Source organism: Callithrix jacchus, chromosome 13, assembly GCF_049354715.1.
Source record: "Callithrix jacchus isolate 240 chromosome 13, calJac240_pri, whole genome shotgun sequence".
Classification (NCBI taxonomy): Eukaryota; Metazoa; Chordata; class Mammalia; order Primates; family Cebidae; genus Callithrix; species Callithrix jacchus.
In genome coordinates this window covers 16336456-16355487 of record NC_133514.1, presented here as the reverse complement: position 1 = coordinate 16355487, position 19032 = coordinate 16336456, and the positions used below count along the sequence as shown (strand labels likewise).

The following is a 19032-nucleotide window of genomic DNA, read 5'->3' as shown; positions in this document are numbered from 1 at the left end:
CAAGCTTATCCTAAAACTCATATAGAAATGCAAGAGACCCAGACTAGCCAAAAACAATCTTTAAAATAAAGAACAAAATTGGAGGACTCACACTTTTTTTTTTTTTTTTTTTTTTTAGAGACAGGGTCTGGCTCTATCACCCAAGCTGGAGTGCATTAGTGCAACCCAGTTCACTGCAACCTCAAACTCCTGGGCTCAAGCAGCCCTTCCTCCTCAGCTTCTCAAAGTGCTGAGTTTACAGGTTTAAGCCACCATACCCGGTTTACACTTCTAGATTTGAAAACGTATTACAGCTGGGTGTGGTGGCTCATGCCTGTAATCCCAGCACTTTGGGAGGCCGAGGTGAGTGGATCACCTGAGATCAGGAATGCGAAACCAGACTGGCCAACATGGTGAAACGCTGTCTGTACTAAAAATACAAAAATTAACCAGTAGTGGTACCGGGCACCTGTAATCCTAGCTACTTGGGAGGCTGAGGCCAGAGAATCATTTGAACCCAGAAGGCAGAGGTTGCAGCAAGCCGAGACTGCACCATTGCATTCCAGCCTGGGCAAAAAGAGTGAGACTGTCAAGAAAGAAAGAAAGAGAGAAATAGAGAAAGAGAAAGAGAGAGAGGGAGAGAGAGAGAGAGAAAGAAAATATATTATAAAGCTACAGTAAACAAGGCAGTGTGTTTGTTACTGGCATAAGAATAGACGTATAGAACCTGGGTGTGGTGGCTCACGCCTATAATTCCAGCACTTTGGGAGGCTGAGGCAGGTGGATCACCTGAGGTCAGGAGTTTGAGACAAGCCTGGCCAACATGGTGAAACTCCATCTATATTAAAAGTACAAAAATTAGCTGGGCATGGTGGCATGTGCCTGTGATCCTAGCTACTGGAGAGGCTAAGGCAGGAGAATCGCTTGAACACAGGGGGCAAAAGTTTCGGTGAGCTGAGACCATGCTGTGGCACTCCAGCCTGGGTGACAAGAATGAAATTTTGTCTCAAAAAATAGGAAGGAAGGAAGGAAGGAAGGAAGGAAGGGAGGGAGGGAGGGAGGGAGGGAGGGAGGGGGGGGAGGGAGGGGGGGGAAGGGGAGACAAAGAAAGAAAAAGAAAAGACATATAGATCAATGGGTGAAAATCAAGAATCCAGAAATAAATTCTTAACATTCCTAGTCATAGCCCATTGATTTCCTTTTTCTTTAATTTTTGGTCAAAATCATTCCGCTTCTTATTATCACCACCAATGTGGAACAATGTTGGTAATAAAATACTCCCTGCCAAGGCAAACTGCTCCTACTGACCTCTCCCTGCTTTGTATGGCACTGCACTGCATATATGCCTGCACATTCAGAAAACCCAGACCCAAATAGCCATTGGAAATATCTGAAGTGTTCATATTAGCCATCTAGCCAGCCCATATTACCACATCCTCTCTATTTAATTTTCTTCTGTAAACATATCTTGAGTAGTCAAAATCAAACATATCAAAAAACCCACATCAATGTGTATCTTCCTATTTATCTCAAAGATTCTCATCCCAACTAGTCACAAGACCATCTCCAGCTGAAGCCATTGGCGACTGACATCTGATGCTATAACTTCTGTGTGTTCACAGGCTCACCAGGAACAGTTCTTGCTCATCTTTTGTGCCTGGACCATATGGCATGTGCTCAAAGGGATAAATACCAAGGGGTCTTTAATAATCAGCCATGTGTCAAAACAAAATCACATAGACAGTATTACACTGTAATTTTTGATAAAGGTTTCCCAGACAAGGTGACAATCTTTGACTGTATAGATGCCAATCCAGATTTCCTAGGATCTGGCTGACTTTCTGTCCAATGACTCCTGGACACTGGTCTGTACCTGGGGGCCCCCAGTAGAGTATTGATCTTCAAAGGTGGAGTTCTGAGGAATGTCAGGAGGCTCCTAGGTCTCTGTCAGGGCCATCTTTGAGCACTGCTTGGTAGCTTGCTCAATCTGAAACATCACTCAATCCTTATAGAGCAAAATATATTCAAATAATCTCTTGCAGTGAATTATTACACCATCCTCTCATCCAGCACCACATTTGCTGGTTCAGACTGTCCTGGGAGAATGGGGCACAGCTGTTGCAGCTGTTGCTCTGCTGGTACACAGCCTGGTGACCATCTGCTTTTCAATGAATGTCAATGCAATTTACCATGTAACAAGCCTGTACATGTACCCTTTGAACTTAAAATAAAAGTTGGAAATAAAAGAAATTGGAGAAATTTAAAAAATAATAAATAAGAATGTTAAGACACTACAATAGGGTAAGAATACAACAAAGGGTGCTGGGACAGGTGAATATCTATATACAAAAGAATGAATTGGAACTTATACCTTATACCATATTCAAAGATTAACTCAAAATGAATCATGAACTAAAACGTGAGAGCTAAAATACAAAATTGTTAGAAGAAAACATAGGAGTTAAATATTTGTGACTTGGGGTTAGGCAATGACCTTTTTTAGATATGACACCAAAAGCATAAGTGACAATATTAAAAATAGGTGCATAGGACTTTATAAAATTAAACACTTTTGTGCATCAAAGGACACCATCAATAGAGTGAGAAGGCAACCCAGAGAATGGGAGAAAATATTGCAAATCATATCTGATAGGGGATTAATATTCAGAATATATAAAGAACTCCTAGAAATCAACAGCAAAACCCAAACAACTCAATTAAAAAATGGAAGGCAGCCTGGGCAATAAGGCAAAACCCCATTCCACAAAAAATACAAAAATTAGCTGGGCATAATGGCACACACCTGTAGTTCTAGCTACCAGGGGTAAGGGGAGGGGCGCTGAAGTGGGATGATCACATGAGCAAGGGAGGTGAAGGCTGCAGTAAGCTTTGATCTGGCCCCTGCACTCCAGCCTAGGAAACACAGTGAGACCCTATATTTAAAAAAAAAAAAAAAACTTCAACAGACATTTTGCTACTAAAGGAAATATACAAAAGATCAATAAGCACATAAACACATTCTCAAGATTATTACCCATCAGAGAAATGTGAATCAAAATCACAATAACATATCATTTATTTCATATTCACCAGACTGGCTAAAAAAGACAGACAAATGTTGGTGAGAATGTGGAAAAACCAGGACCCTCATCTATTGCAGATGGAATTTTAAATTTTAAAATAGTGTAGCCATTTTGGAAACCAGTTTGGTAGTTCCTCACATTTTTCACAGTTATCTAGACCCTCAACATTTTTGGAGTTATTAGCCAGGCATGGTGGTGGGTGCCTGTAATCCCAGCTACTAGGGAGGCTCAGGCAGGAGAATAGCTTGAACCCAGGAGGCAGAGGTTGCAGTGAGCCAAGATGGCACCATTGCACTCCACCCTGGGCAACAAGAATGAAACTCCGCCTCACAAAAAAAAAAAAAAAAATTCAGAATTATCTAGACCCAGTCCATTCTTAGGTATATATCAAAGAGAAAAGAAAACATATGTACACAACACAAAAACTTGCACATAAATGATCATAGAGGAATTATAATCGTTCAAAAGTAGAAGCAATCCAAATGTTCTTCTATTGGTAAATGAGTAAACAAAATGTGGTATATTCATACAATGGAATATTGTTTACCAGTAAAAATTAATGAACCATTGATACATTCCATAACATGGATAAACCTTGAAAACATTAGTTACAAAGGTCATATGTTACATGATTTCACTTACGTAAAATGTCCAGAATAGGCAAATCCATAGAAACAGAAAGCAGATAAGTCATTGCCAAAGTCTGGGTGGAGTGGGGAATGGGGAGTGACTGCTAATGGGTGTGGGGTTTCTTTTGGGAGTGATGAAATTGTTCTAAAACTATATCGTGTTTATTCTTGCATAATTCCAAAAATGTACTAAAGTTCACTGAACTGCACACTTCAAAATATCAAACATTATGGTATATAAATTATCTTTAAAATAGCTACTATTAGGAATAGTATTAAAGGCCGGGCGCGGTGGCTCACGCCTGTAATCCCAGCACTTTGGGAGGCAGAGGCAGACAGATCACAAGGTCAAGAGATAGAGACTATCCTGGCCAACATGGTGAAACCCTTTCTCTACTAAAAATACAAAAATTAACTGGGTATGGTGGCATGTACGTGTAGTCCCAGCTACTCAGGAGGCTGAGGTAGGAGAATCGCTTGAACCCGAGAGGCTGAGGTTGCAGTGAGCCGAGATCATGCCACTGCACTCTAGCCTGGTGGCAGAGTGAGACTTTGTCTTAAAAAAAAAAAAAGTATTAAAAACTAGAGTTTGATTTTTTTCTTAAGGTGAGAGGTAGAGGTAAAATAATTTGAGTGTGTGTGTGTGCGTGTGTGTGTGTGTGTAGAATTATATGATGTGCTTTTTATACTTTTTATATCTTATTTCTTTGCTGAGACTTTCAATTTTTTCATTTGTTTTGAGTGTGTTTTTAATGGCTCATGTAATAATTTTATCATGTCCACTTTAAAGTCTTCATCAAGTACTTTCATTCTCTTTGTCATCTCAGTATTGGCATTTATTGATTGTCTTTTTTTTTTTTCAATTAGTTTGAGATTGTTTTGGTCCTTGTTATAATTAGTGCTTTTTAATATAAATCAGGCTGTTTTAAGTGTGACGCTATGAAACTCTGGATCTTATTTAAAACATTCTGTTTCAGCTAGCTTCCTTTGACACCACTCTGGAGTGGAAGGAGGGAGAAGCTACATTATTACTGCTCAATGTGGGTAGAAGCTGAGGTTACCCATTGTGCTTCTTTGGATACCTGAGTGAGGGTCTCCTTATTTCTGCTGAGTAGGGACAGGTGTCTGTCTAGTCTGTCTCTTTTTCTTATCTTATCGCATGGTTAGACCCTCAGTGCAATAATGAATAGAAATGTTAATAGTGGACATCCTTGGCTTGTTCCTTGACTTCGCAGGAAAAGAAAGATTTACTCTTTCATTATTACACACGTTAGCTATGCATTTTAACAGTTGTCTCTTATCAAGAACAAATTGAAGAGGTTTCCTTCTATTCTTTTTTTTTATTGCATTTTGGGTTTTGGGGTACATGTGCAGAACATGCAAGATAGTTGCATAGGTACACACATGGCAGTGTGTTTTGCTGCCTTCCTCCCTTCACCCACGTTTGGCATTTCTTCCCAAGCTATCTCTCAACTGCGAGTTTTTAATCAGGAATCGATTTTGGATTTTAGCAAACATTTTTCTGTTTCTATTAAGATAATCATCAAATTTTTTCAGTTTATTAATATGGTAAAAAGTTGATTTTTATATTGATTGATTTAAAAATATTAAATCAATTTTGCATTCCTGGAATAAATCCCACTTGGTCAGGACATACTCTCCTTCTCATGCGCTTTCCAATTTGGCATGTTAAAATTTTATTGGAACATTTTGCATTTCCATTCGTGGGAGACATTGGTCTACAGGGTTTTGTGTTGGTTTTGGTTAATGCTAGTTTCATATAATGAGTCGGGTTATATTTCCTCTACTTCAATATTTGTGAAGTATTTTTATATAATTGATATTGTTTCTTCTTCAGATGCTTGGTAGAATTCACCAGTAAGGCCGTCTGGACCTAAAGTTTTCTTCATGAGAACATTTCTAAATGTACAAATTCAGTTTCTGTCATAGATATTTGGTGACTTGGATAATCTATTTTTTCAGTGAGTTTTGTAATCCTTCTCATTTGGAGGCAACTTGGCAATGTCTGGAGATATTATTGATTGTTAACGACTGAGAGTATAGCAGGCATCTAGTAGGGAGAAGTCAAGAATGCTACTAAACATCCTATGATATACAGGAAAGCCCCCATGACAAAAAATTATGTAGTTTAAAGTGTTGATAATGCTGATATTGAGAAAACCTGCTTTAATCAGACTGATTAAGAAAAAAAGAAAAAGACGGAAATTACCAATATTACATATGAGAAAAGAGACATCATTGTAGATCCTACATCTGTTAAAAGTATCATAAGCCAAAATCATTAATAACTATATGCCAATAAGATTGAAAATTTAGACAAAGTTGACAATTTATTGAAAAACACAAATTACAATTTTTATACTAATCTTAAGTAAAATTAAATATCTGAGTTCAAAATGATGCTTTAAAATTTTGGTTCTCTTTGAAGGGTGATGGGGAATCAACTCTTTGTTTTTAGTATTGTTTTTTCCTAAAAGTGAAAATAAGCATTTTTCCTGGCTTCCTTATAGAAATTGTACTAGATATTGCTAATTGTATCTGTGAGTATTTGAACGATGTCCTCCGTCCTCTGCATTTTCTATAAAATAGCATTTGGACTGGGCACAGTGGCTAAAGCTTGTAATCCCAGGACTTTGGGAGGCTGAGGTGGAGGATCACTTGTGCCAGGAGTTCAAGACCAGCCTGGCCAAGATAACGAAATCCCCTCTCTACTAACAAATACAAAATTAGCCAGTCATGGTGGCACATGCCTGTAATCTCAGGTACACAGGAGGCTGAAGCACGAGAATTGCTTGAACCCAGGAGGTGGAGGTTGCAGTTAGCCATGATCTTGCCACTGGACTCCAGCCTGGGAGACAGAGCAAGACTCTGTCTCCAAAAAAAAAAAAGATAATTGAAAATGGAGTCACTTCTTTTCTTGTGTGTTTGTCTTTGTTCACAGATTGGATGCAGTTGACTTTACTTCTGAAAACATTTTCTTCTCTGTTCTTTTGATCCCATTTCTCCATGGTTTTCCTCCCATATCCCCACCCTCCCTTCTCCCTGCCTTCCCTCTGCTTTGCCAGAACTTTAAGTCTTGCCATAACCTGGCTGAAATTTGTATCTACAGTCTTGATTATATTCAAGTTTGACATTTTTGGCCAGATTACTTCTTACTGGGTAATACCACCAAGGCGAAGGGTACTTGTTCAACAAGTACAGTGCACAGGTAAAATATAATAATAGTGGGAGAACTTTTAGATTACAAAAGGCCTAAATGACCGTCTTAGTCAATTTTCTGTTGCTAAAACAAGGTATCTGAGACAAACCACACAATATATAAAGGAGAGAGGTTTATTTTGCTCACAATTCTGGAGGCTGGAAAGTCCAAGATCAGGCAACCACATCTGGTCAGCTTCCGCTGAGGGCTTCATGCTGTATCACAATGTGGTAGAAGGCATCACAAAGTGAGAGGGCTGCACTGAGAGCCAAACTGGCTTTTATGGTACATCCACTACTTTGATAACATGTTAATTAGTTAACCCATTAATCTGTTAATTCATGAATGGATTAATCACCTCTTAAAGGCCTTACCTGTTAATACTGTTACATTGGGGATTACATTTCAACGTGAGTTTTAGAGGGGACAAACTACACCCAAACTATAGCAATGATATATTTTTTATAAAACAGACAAAACTAGGCCAGAAGCAGTGGCTCGTGCCTGTAATCCGAGCACTTTGGGAGGCCGAGAAAGGCAGATCATCTGAATTTGGGAGTTTGAGACCAGCCTGATCCCATGGAATACAAAAATACAAAAAATTAGCTGGGCGTGGTGGCACATGCCTGTGATCCCAGATACTCGGGAAGCCTGTCTCCTTCGCTTGCAGTGGGCCTACCCCTTGCTGCCTCTTCACTGGATTTTTCCCAGGACACATGTGTATCCCAGTTTCTGCTCCTTTTCCTCTAGAGACCAGTCATATTGGATCAGGACCCCATTCCTGTGACCTCATTTAACCTATCTCTAAACACAATCACATTGGGGGAAGGGAGATTAGGACTTTGTATTAGTCCATTTTCATGCTTCTGATAAAGACCAAGGCTGATAAAGTACCAAGGCTGGGTAATTTATAAAGAAAAAGAGGTATATTGGACTCACAGTTCCATGTGGCTGGGAAGGCTTCACAATCATGGCAGAAGAAGAAAGGCATGTCTTACATGGTGGCAGTCAAGAGAGAATGAGAGAACTGAGTAAAAGGGGTTTCCCCTTGTAAAACCATCAGATCTCACAAGACTTACGCACTAGGAAGAGAACAGTATGGAGGAAACCACCTTCAAGACTCAATTATCTCCCACAGGATCCCTCTTACAACATGTGGGAATTATGGGAGCTACAATTTGAGATGAGAATTGGCTGTTAACATACTTCAACGTATGAATTCTGGGAGCACACTATTCAGCCCATAACTATAACTTGCCAAGTTTCATTCCTTAACCTTAGTGGTAGTTTCAAGTGTTCATTATAATAATTTTTATTCTATACATATGTTTATGTGGTTTGTGGATCTGTGTTATAATTTAAATCAAAAATATTTTTAATGTCAGGATACTGATTTCAAGGAGAAGGATTTAAGGAGGGCATAAAAGTTTTGAGGACTTGGCATTTTCTGATTTTTTTTTTATCTACATAGTAGCTGCCTGGGTGTTGCAAAAATGTTCCCAGACATACATCCATGATTTGTTACTCTTGGTATGTTTTATTTCAACAATAAAAGTTATTTAAAAATAAAAGAAGGCACAGGAGAGCCTTCCTTGGCCTGCTTAATTTACCCTTCATTTTTTATTTTAGGAAATGTCACCTTTTGGTATCATCTGTGTCATGGGAGAAATACATAATTTCATGCTCAATTTAGAAAGAGTCCAGATGCTGTTACATTATTTAGTTGGCACTGGGTGGAAGTGTTGCATAAAGAGAAACTTTTGGTGCCAGAAATTTCTTTGCAATATATCATGTTAAACACTGTTGATTTGTGTTTTAAATGTTGCCTAATGCTTTCTGTAGTATTTGAGTTCTTATTGTAAACTATAGGAGCTATCTGCAGGGAATCCAAGGCCTTTCCTGTTTCTCATTTCCTTCATTTTTGGAGATAACATCACAGTATGGAGAGAGAACCCAGTTATTTCCAAATCCATAGATTCACTGGAGCTGGGCAATGTCAAATCAGCACCTGAATAAATAAAACATGAGCCCATTAGTGCAAACTTGTATGACCTGTCAGCATCATTAGGCTTTGCTGTGCACAGGAAGTCAGCAGGGATAAGGCCTTTCATAATTATGGCATCTCTCGAGAGAGCCTCACAAATCCAGGCTTTGCTTTTTGAATAAGCATTCTGGTGTTTACTTTCCAGGCAAGGGTCTCACTTCATTTTTAGGTTGCTGTAATTCAATCCCTGCCCTCCTAGGAGTCGTCCTGCCCTGCTGTGAATGGATGCACCCAAGTAGATTCCATGGAAATTCAATTCCACCAACTTAACGCACATAATGACCAAGCAGTAGCAGGCTTATTTACCAGGGTTTACAATCCCTGATACTGGTATTCTCAAAGGTAGTCTCTGCAACAACCCTCTCATTTGTTAGAAAAAACTTGTTAACTTTACAATTCAAGCTCAGGTAGTGTGTGTTAATATTTAAGAGTGCAAAGCTTAGGAGCATGGACCTGCACTTGAAATGTCCAGGTTCAAATCCAGCCTCGCTACTTGTGTTAGTCCATTCTTGCTTTGCTATAAAGAAATACCTGAGACAGGGTAATATACAAAGAAAAGAGGTTTCATTGGCTCACAATTCTGCAGGCTGTACAGGAAGTTTGACAGCATTTGCTTCTGTAGGCTTCAGGGAGTTTTTACCAATGGTGGAAGGTAAAACAAGCAGTTTACATGGCGAAAGCAGGGGCAATGCTATTCTGACATTACAGCGCACTTTTAAAGAACAAGGTCTCGCAAGAACTCAGTCACTGTCACAAGAATAGCACCAGTGGATAGTGCTAACCATTCATGAAAAGTCCACCCCTATGAGCCAATCACCTCCCACCAGACCCCAACTCCAACACTGGAAATTACAACATGAGATTTGGGCACAGCCACAGGTCCAAACCATATCAACATTTACTAGCTGAGCAATCTGAAGCAATTTTCTAAACCTTTCTGGGCCTCAATTTACCCATCTATAAATGGGGTCCATAATATTGTCTATCACACAGGGTTCATGTGAGAATTAAATGGTATTATGCATAAAGCACTTAGAGAAGCACATAGAGTAAGTGCTCTATGAATTTGTTTTGATTTTTATTCTTATTACCTATATGAGCTCACACAAGTAATAAAGTGTGCTTCACTTTCCTTATCTATAAAATGAAAATAATAAAAACAGTACCTGCTTTGTAGGGTTGTTTTAAATATTGAATTGGTTAATTCATGTACAGTATCTAGTGAATTGCCTAGCACATAGTCAGCCCCCAGTGATTTTTAGCTATTACCATTTGTTCTTTTCTGTTTTCTTACATACGGAAATGCAGACAGGAAGGTAGGCTGAATGTAATTTATGCAAAGTGCTCATCAATTTTAAGAAAAAATATTGCTTTTTTAATATGTCTGTTATATTTTTCCTATGATCAAGGAAATACATTTCTATAATAATAAATTTGTAAAAGAGAAAAAAGTAAAATTTTCATAATCTTACTCTGCAATTATATGTACTTTATATTTTTTGTATTAGGCTGATGGAAGTTTAATTGCAGTTTTTGTCATTGAAACTAATAGCAAAAACTGCAAGTATTTTTGCACCAACCTAACACTATATTTTTCTTTCCAATCTCTTCTTTACTATGCCCAAACTCAGAGCAGAGTAAAAGAAAATCATAATTTTAACATTTGGCCATTGATTTCCTTTTAGAGGAGAATCATCTCCCATTAGCAAAATTCCTTAATAAAAATCACTTGAATGGAAAGTGAGACTGTCAGGGCATATAGTTAAGAGAACAGAAAGAAAGCTAAGCCACTCAGCATTAGGGAGGAGCAATAACCTGGAAATAAAAAGTGAGCAAAGTAAAAAGAAAAGCAGAAGGAAGGGGTTAAAAACACAATGAAATGGCTGGGGGTCTTAAGAAAGAGAAAGTGCTGGATCATTACTGCCATATGATCCAGCAGTCCCACTTCTGGGAATTCACCCAGAATTGAAATCAGGACCTTGAAGAGATATGTGGACTCCCTTGTTCATTACAGCACTATTCGCAGTAGCCAAGTTACAGAAACAACACAAAAGTCCATCAAGAGATGAGTGCTTTAAAAATGTGGCGCACGCGCGCGCGCGCACACACACACACACACACACACACACGAGGAATGTTATTCAGCCTTAAGAAAGGAAATTCTGTCATTTGCAACAAAAGGTATGGACTAGAAGACATTTTGCTAAACGAAATAAGCCAGACACGAAAGGACAAACTCTACATTTCATTTATGTAAGGTACCTAAAATAGTAAAACATAGAAGCAGAAAATAGATGGTGTTTTCCAGCAGATGGGGCCAAAGGAAGAATGAGTTGCTCAATGGGTATAAAATTACAGGTATAAAAAATGAGTAAGTTCTAGATATCTGCTGTACAACATTGTGCCTGTAGTTAACAATACAGTGTTGTACACTTAAATATTTGTGAAGAGGGAAGATTTCATAAGTGTTCTTAACACACACACACATGCACACACACACGCACGCACACACACACACATACACACATACACACAGGGCAAAGGGACACAAGGAAATGTTTAGAGGTGATTGATGTATTTATTACTTTGGCTGTAGTGATGGTATCACTGGTGCATGTGATGTCCAAACTTATCCAATTATACGCATTAAATGAATACAGTTTTTATGTATATCAATCATACCCCCGGCCAGGTGCAGTAGCTCACACCTGTAATCCCAGCACTTCAAGAGGCCAAGGCAGGAGGATCGCTTAGGCTGAGCAGTTCAAATCCAGCCTGAGCAACATGGTGAAACCCTGTCCCTACTACAAATAAAAAAACTGACGTGGGAGAATCACCTGAACCTGGGAAGGCTGAGGCTGCAGTAAGCCGTGTTTGTGCCACTGCACTCCAGCCTGAGCAACAGAATGAGATCTCATCTCAAAAAAAAAAAAAGAAAGAAAGAAAATAATTATATCCCAATAAAGCTGTTTTAAAAAGGTCTAACATTATAACTTTTATCATGTATTATATAATGCCATCCATTTCCCCAAACTAAATAGTCTATTGTCACCAACAAAAGCCTTGTGTGTGTACGCATTTATGTGTGTGTGTGAATCATGGAAAGATGCTGAAGTCCCTGTTTGGGCCAGTGTAGTGTAAGAGAGACAGCCTGCCCTGGTGTGACAGAAACTGACTATTCATGAGTATCCTTTATCTAATAAGAGATTCCTTAAGTTTTAGCTAAGGTCAAAGCCGTTCAGCTGAAATCTACATTTCTTACTCTTGCGGTCAAGTATGGCCATGTGTAAAGCTCTGGCCAATGATAAAAAGTGTTGCGCACGACACCTGTTGCACACAGCCCACCTCCTGGCCTCGGTGACCCAATGTGGGTGGACTCCGTTTCTGTACACGATCCTCTACTCTGTCCATGGCACGGCCCCCTACTGCGCATGGCCCACGTCTCTGCCTAGGTGACATAATGGGGTGGCCCCCTCCCTTGCTACTCACATAATTATGTATGCCCTGTCACTAAGCCTATAGATGATGACCTCACTTATGCCCCTTCCCCGCTGCTTGTACCTAATAAATACAGTTGCTTCTGGACATTCGGGGCCTCGCCTATCTCTGCTCATAGGTGGTGTGGCCTCCTCAGTCCAGCTGCTCTTCTTCAGTTCTTCAGTGTCCCGTCTCTTTACTTCTCAGATCCTGTGCCTCAGCACAGCAAAAGGGACACCTCACGACCTGTGGGACCCATAGCCCTACAGTTTGGTTTGTTTTGCTTGTTGATTTAAGTTCTTAACAGATTCTTCATTTTAAACCTTTGTCAGATGCTATAGTTTGCAAATATTTCTCCTATTCTGTAGGTTGTCTGTTTACTCTGTTGATGTTTATTTTTGCTTTGCAGAAGCTCTTTTGTTTAATTAGATCCCACTTGTCAATTTTTGTTTTTTGCAATTGCTTTTGGCATCTTTGTAATAAAATCTTTGCCAGGGCCTATGACCAGAATGCTATTTCCTAGGTTTTCTTCCAGGGTTTACATTTGAGTCTTCAATCCATCTTGAGTGGATTTTTGTATATGGTGTAAGGAAGGAGTCCAGTTTCAATCTTCTGCATATGGTTAGCCAGTTATCCCAGCACCATTTATTGAATAGGGAGTCCTTTCCCCATTGGTTGTTTCTGTTGCAGACAGTCAATATATATTTTTTAAGTTGATGAATCAAGAAATAGAGATATAAAACAAGCTATCCAGAATTTGGTGGCAAATAAGTAGAAAAACTAGATAACAGAAGCAGTTAAAATTATTCGGGTGATTTAACTTTTTACTTTATATCTCTGTGCTACTATTGTTGTTTTACTAAGTGCAACAGACAGGATAATGGTCCCAAAGATGTCAATGTCCTAGTCCTAGGAACCTGTAAATATGTCACCTTACATATCAAAAGAGACTTTGCGGATATGATTAGGCTAAGAATTGTGAGGTGGGGGAGATTATTCTAGAGTCTCTGGATGGACTCAATGCAATCACAAGGGTCCCTACGAGAAGGAGGCAGGAGCATGAGAGTCAGAGAGGAGATGTGACAATGGAAGCAGGTTGAAGTGATGCACTTTGCAGATGGATGAAGAGGCCATGAGCCAAGGAATTTGGGTAACTTCTAGAAGCTGGAAAAGGTATGAAAAGGATTCTCACATAGAGACTCTAGAAGAAACAAAGCTTTGCCAACATTTTGATTTTATCCCTAAAGACCCATTCTGGACTCCAGACCTCCATAACTTCAAGGAATAAATTTGCATGGCTTGGCGACTCATCCCCAAATCTGGGAGGCTGAAGCAGGAACATTGCTTGAACCCAGGAGTTCAAGGTTGCAGTGAGCCACGATTGTACCACTGCACTCCAGCCTGAGTGACAGAGCCCCCATCTTTAAAAGTTAATAATAATAATGTTTTAAGATAATACATTTATGTTATTTTAAGCCACTAAATTTGTGGGAAATGGAGTGGAATCCTACCCTTTTTCCTTGGTGAAAACAGGAAAGGCCATATTTTTATTTTGTATGTATTAGCTTAAAAAGCTTTAACCAGTCAGCAAAACTTCAGGAACATCCCTTATGTCCCTGAAGGCCCAAATACTAAATTATCAGACACGGTTCTTTCCTGAAAGACTTTCAAAGTGGAAGAATTTTTTGCTATCCTACTCATGGGCACCTGACCATGCCATGTCCTGGATTTCCTAGGCAATCCTGTGACCTCTTAGCAATCCCTCTGACTGATGGTGACATCAATTTCATAATGGATGGCCATGACAGGGGCAGATGGGAGTGCTACCCTCCACCACCCAGAAACAGGGTCTAGATTTCCCAGAGCCATCCTTCTGTATGTACATCGCTTTGCTTTCTGGGTCAGGTGCCCGTGAGTAGGATCATTTGTGAGGTATGCCAGAGATTGCTAGTTTTCCCTGAATGTCCATTCTCCCCACTCCTTCCTTAACAATAGAACTCTGGTCTTTATTCTGGACAGCTTTTTGTCCAGCTAAAAATAAGAGTTCTATTGTTAAGGAAGGAGTGGGGAGAATGGACATTCAGGGAAAACTAGCAATCTCTGACATACCTCACAAATGATCTCATTAATTAATAAATCTTGAGTAACCACTTGGTATTTATGGTAGCTCTAAACCCCAGGGAAGACACAGGCCTTTTTCCATTAGGATTGAGAGGGGAGAATTACCCTTCTGATACCTTAGGGAAGCCTGATAAAGAAACTTGCACAGAGTTATAAAGACAAAGGAAGCAGCTATTAATAAAAGGGATGTAGAGGCTGGGCACAGTGGCTCATACCTGTAATTCTAGCACTTTGGGAGATTGAGGCGGGCAGATCACAAGGTCAAGAGTTCAAGACCATCCTGGACAACATGGTGAAACCCCATCTCCACAAAAAGTATAAAGATTAGTGTGGCATGGTAGCAGGCGCCCGTAGTACTAGCTACTCAGGAGGCTGGGGTGGGAATATCACCTGAGCCCAGGAGGTCGATGATGTGGTGAGCCGTGAGGGTGCCACTGCACTCCAGCCTAGGGGGTGACAGTGTGAGACCCTGTTTCAAAAAAAAACAAAAATGAAACAAACACTTATTTAAAAATTTACAGTTATTCACATTAAATCCTCACCAAAAATATGTAAAGTCTTTATTATCATCCTCATTTAACAAATGAGAAATCTAAAATGTAAAGAGCTTAAATGATCTACCCAAGTTTGAAAACAATGACCATGTTGGGACTAAAATTAAAGTCCTCAGAATCCAGGGTTCAGAATCTGTGCCCTTTCCTCCCCATCATTAGGCCTCCCTTCAGGCAGTTTGACAGAGAACATGTCTTCAAGTTGGAAGAGTGAGAAATGATGTGGGTCCTACAAACCTACTGGATGGGTCTTACAAACCCACTGGGTGAGATATGATGATGCTGGAGATACGAGCTATGTGACATGGTTGGACCATTGGAAAAAAAGATCCACCCCTTGTGGCCAGATAGTCTGCGACAGTCTGAATGCCGGTGTCCCCCACCGCCAACAATTTGCATGTTGAAACTTGATTCCCAGTGGGATAACATTAAGAGGTGGAGCCTTTGGGAGATGACTGGGTCATGAGGGCTCTACTCCCATGAATGAGATTTGTGTCCTTATAAAAGAGGCTTGAGTCTCGCGAGAAGAGGCGGTTGCCGTAGCGGAGCCCCCTGGCTGTGTGTGGCTGAGGCTTCGGCGCCGGAGCCGCCGTCGGTTCGCTGAACGCATTAGTGCGCCCGCCGCCGCCATGTCTCGCTACCTGCATCCCCCAAACACGTCTCTGTTCGTCAGGAACGTGGCCAACGACACCAGGTCTGAAGATTTACGGCGTGAATTTGGTCGTTATGGTCCTATAGTTGATGTGTATGTTCCACCTGATTTCTACACTCGCCGTCCAAGAGGATTTGCTTATGTTCAATTTGAGGATGTTCGTGATGCTGAAGATGCTTTACGTAATTTGGACAGAAAGTGGATCTGTGGACGGCAGATGGAAATACAGTTTGCCCAGGGGGATCGGAAGACACCAAATCAGATGAAAGCCAAGGAAGGGAGGAATGTGTACAGTTCTTCACGCTATGATGATTATGACGGATACAGATGTTCAAGAAGCCGAAGTTACGAAAGAAGGAGATCAAGAAGTCGGTCTTTTGATTACAACTATAGAAGATCGTATAGTCCTAGAAGCAGGAGACCGACTGGAAGGCCACGGCGGAGCAGAAGCCATTCCGACAATGATAGATTCAAACACCGAAATCGATCTTTTTCAAGATCTAAATCCAGTTCAAGATCACGGTCCAAGTCCCAGCCCAAGAAAGAAATGAAGGCTAAATCACGTCCTGGGTCTGCATCTCACACCAAAACTAGAGGCACCTCTAAAACAGATTCCAAAACACATTATAAGTCTGGCTCAAGATATGAAAAGGAATCAAGGAAAAAAGAACCACCGAGATCCAAATCTCAGTCAAGATCACAGTCTAGGTCTAGGTCAAAATCTAGATCAAGGTCTTGGACTAGTCCTAAGTCCAGTGGTCACTGATAGTATAAACCATGGTCATTTTTAGGCATGTATCATTTACTCATAGTTTGGTTTACTTAAATTATCAGAAATACAATGTTGCAATGATGCTTAAAAAATGCTTGTTAGTTTTCCCTGTACCAGGCAATGGTTGTGATTAAAATGATATGCTGTTGAGAAGCCACTCTTAAGAGTCCAGTTTGTTTAATGTTATGGGCAGCTACCAATTTGTGGTGTCTCTGTATATTTTTGTAAAGATTCTCATTTTTTTATGCTTGAAGTATTTGGTGAAAAGATGTTGGTTGACCATAATTTGCAACATTGTCTCATTAAAAATAAACTTTCATATTCATATTTGGTAGAACTGTTAACCTAGAAATGTAGCTTGCTAATAGGATAGAATGATACAAAAGTGAAGTAGTAGCCACAGTACAGCACTGACTGCTCAGACACACCTAGGTTCAGGATGGGCCTTTATGTCTTGTCAAAATGTCTAGGCCCGGCCAGGCGCGGTGGCTCACGCCTGTAATCCCAGCACTTTGGGAGGCCAAGGCGAGTGGGTCATGAGGTCAGGCATTCCAGACCAGCCTGACCAACAGGATGAAACCCCCTCTACTGAAAATACAAAATTAGTTGGGCCTGGTGGTGCACACTTGTAATCCCAGCTACTTGGGAGGCTGAAGCAGGGGAATTGCTGGAACTTGGGAGGTGACAGTTGCAGTCACTGCACTCTAGCCTGGGTGACAGAGTGAGACTTCGTCTCAAAAAAAAAAAAAAAAAAGTCTAGGCCCATGATAATTACTTATGATAGTAGATTAGTTCTTTTGTTAACCCCACTGTCTTGGGGAATGATGCCAGCTGGGTTAGGTAGTATTTTCAGGGAGATTGAGTTTTTGACTGAAACATGGAGGCTTCACTGCTTTTTTTCTGGTTCCTGGGAAGATTTGGAACATAGAAAACACAAAAGCTTATCTTAAAATTGGATCAGGTCGATGATGGCAAAAATAATTTTAAGGAGAAAGGAATATTCTTACGTAGTTATTCTAAAGTTTAAGGAGCGTTGTTGACCATAATAATATTGCTTAGTTTTCTTACTGCTGTTAGAAGGGAGTAAATTGTTTCAAAGTAGGTTTTGTGTGTGCGTGTGCATAGCGTAAAAGAACTGAATTTTTTTGATGCTTAGAGCACTTGGCCTGTGCATTTGTATCAAAATTTGCCTGCCTCTTTATGAGCGAGGCCTGCTTTTCACACCTCAGTTTATTTAATATGAGGCAAGTTGAAAGACTCATTCTGGGCGATTCTGTGGTGCCATGAAATTTAAAATAATTTTGGAAAAAGGATTAGTCAGTTTTAAGCAAGAGTCACATCTGAGTTTTTGATTATCAGTGTAGTACCTGACTAAAAATGAAGTAATAATCTTAAGCATTTATAATTTCTAGTATTTTTCTGAAAGATCGTTTTGGGGACAAAAGTGACTTGACATGTCCAACTTCATTTCAGAATAAAAAGCATCTTTAAAAATCAGATTGCTTGCTTACAGATATAAGTAAGAATTATGGAGAAACAATTCCTTTTAGAGAATTACTTTTTTCAATTTTGGTTTTTGGAATCTAGGCTTTGCCTGTAAAGAATAAAACAATGGATTTTAAATACTGTTTGTGGAATGTGTTTAAAGGATCGATTATTCTAGAACCTTTGTATATTTGATAGTATTTCTAACTTCAATTTTTTTTACTGTTTGTAATTAATGTTCACGTTCTGCTATGCAATCATTTATATGCACATTTCTTTAATTTATTTAGATTTTCCTGGATGTATAGTTTAAACAACAAAAAGTCTATATAAAACTGTAGCAGTAGTTTGCAGTTCTAGAAAAGAGGAAAGTTGTGGGGTTAAACTTTGTATTTTCTTTCTTATAGAGGCTTCTAAAAACATATTTTTATATGTTCTTTTTAACAAACATTGTGTACAACCTTTAAAACATCAATGTTTGGATCAAAACAAGACCCAGCTTATTTTCTGCTTGCTGTAAATTAAGCAAACATGCTATAATAAAAACAAAATGAAGGAAAATAAATAAATAAATAAATAAGAGGCTTGAGGATGTTCCCTGGGCCTTTCTGCCACGGGAGGATGCTTGCAGCAAGAAGGCATCATTTTTGAAGAAGAGAGCAAGCACTACCAGACACTGAGCCTGCAGAAGCCTGAGCTCCCCTGTCCCAACTCCCAGACCTGTGAGCAATACATTTCTCTTTTTTTTTTCTTTTTTGGAGACAGGGTCTCACTCTTGTCGCCCATGATGGAGGATAATGGCACAATCTTGGCTCACTGCAACCTCTGCCTCCAGGGTTCAAGCAATTCTCCTGCCTCAGCCTCTTGAGTAGCTGGGATTACAGGCACACACCACCACACCCAGTTCATTTTTGTATTTTTAGTGGAGACAGCGTTTCACCATATTGGCCAGGCTGTTCTCAAACTCCTGACCTCAGGTGATCCACCTACCTCGGCCTCCCAGAGTGCTGGAATTACAG

The 19032-nt window shown here is 39.8% G+C and overlaps 2 pseudogenes across 1 annotated transcript; one reads left to right on the top strand and one right to left on the bottom strand.

Moving 5' to 3' along the window:
• Positions 1 to 1213: 1213 nt before the first annotated feature.
• LOC100392723 (mammalian ependymin-related protein 1 pseudogene) lies at positions 1214 to 15735 on the bottom strand (annotated as a pseudogene).
• On the top strand, positions 15641 to 16678 carry LOC100409546 (serine/arginine-rich splicing factor 10 pseudogene; annotated as a pseudogene). Its single transcript, XR_013525496.1, has one exon. The product of XR_013525496.1 is annotated as a serine/arginine-rich splicing factor 10 pseudogene (transcript).
• Positions 16679 to 19032: the final 2354 nt, after the last annotated feature.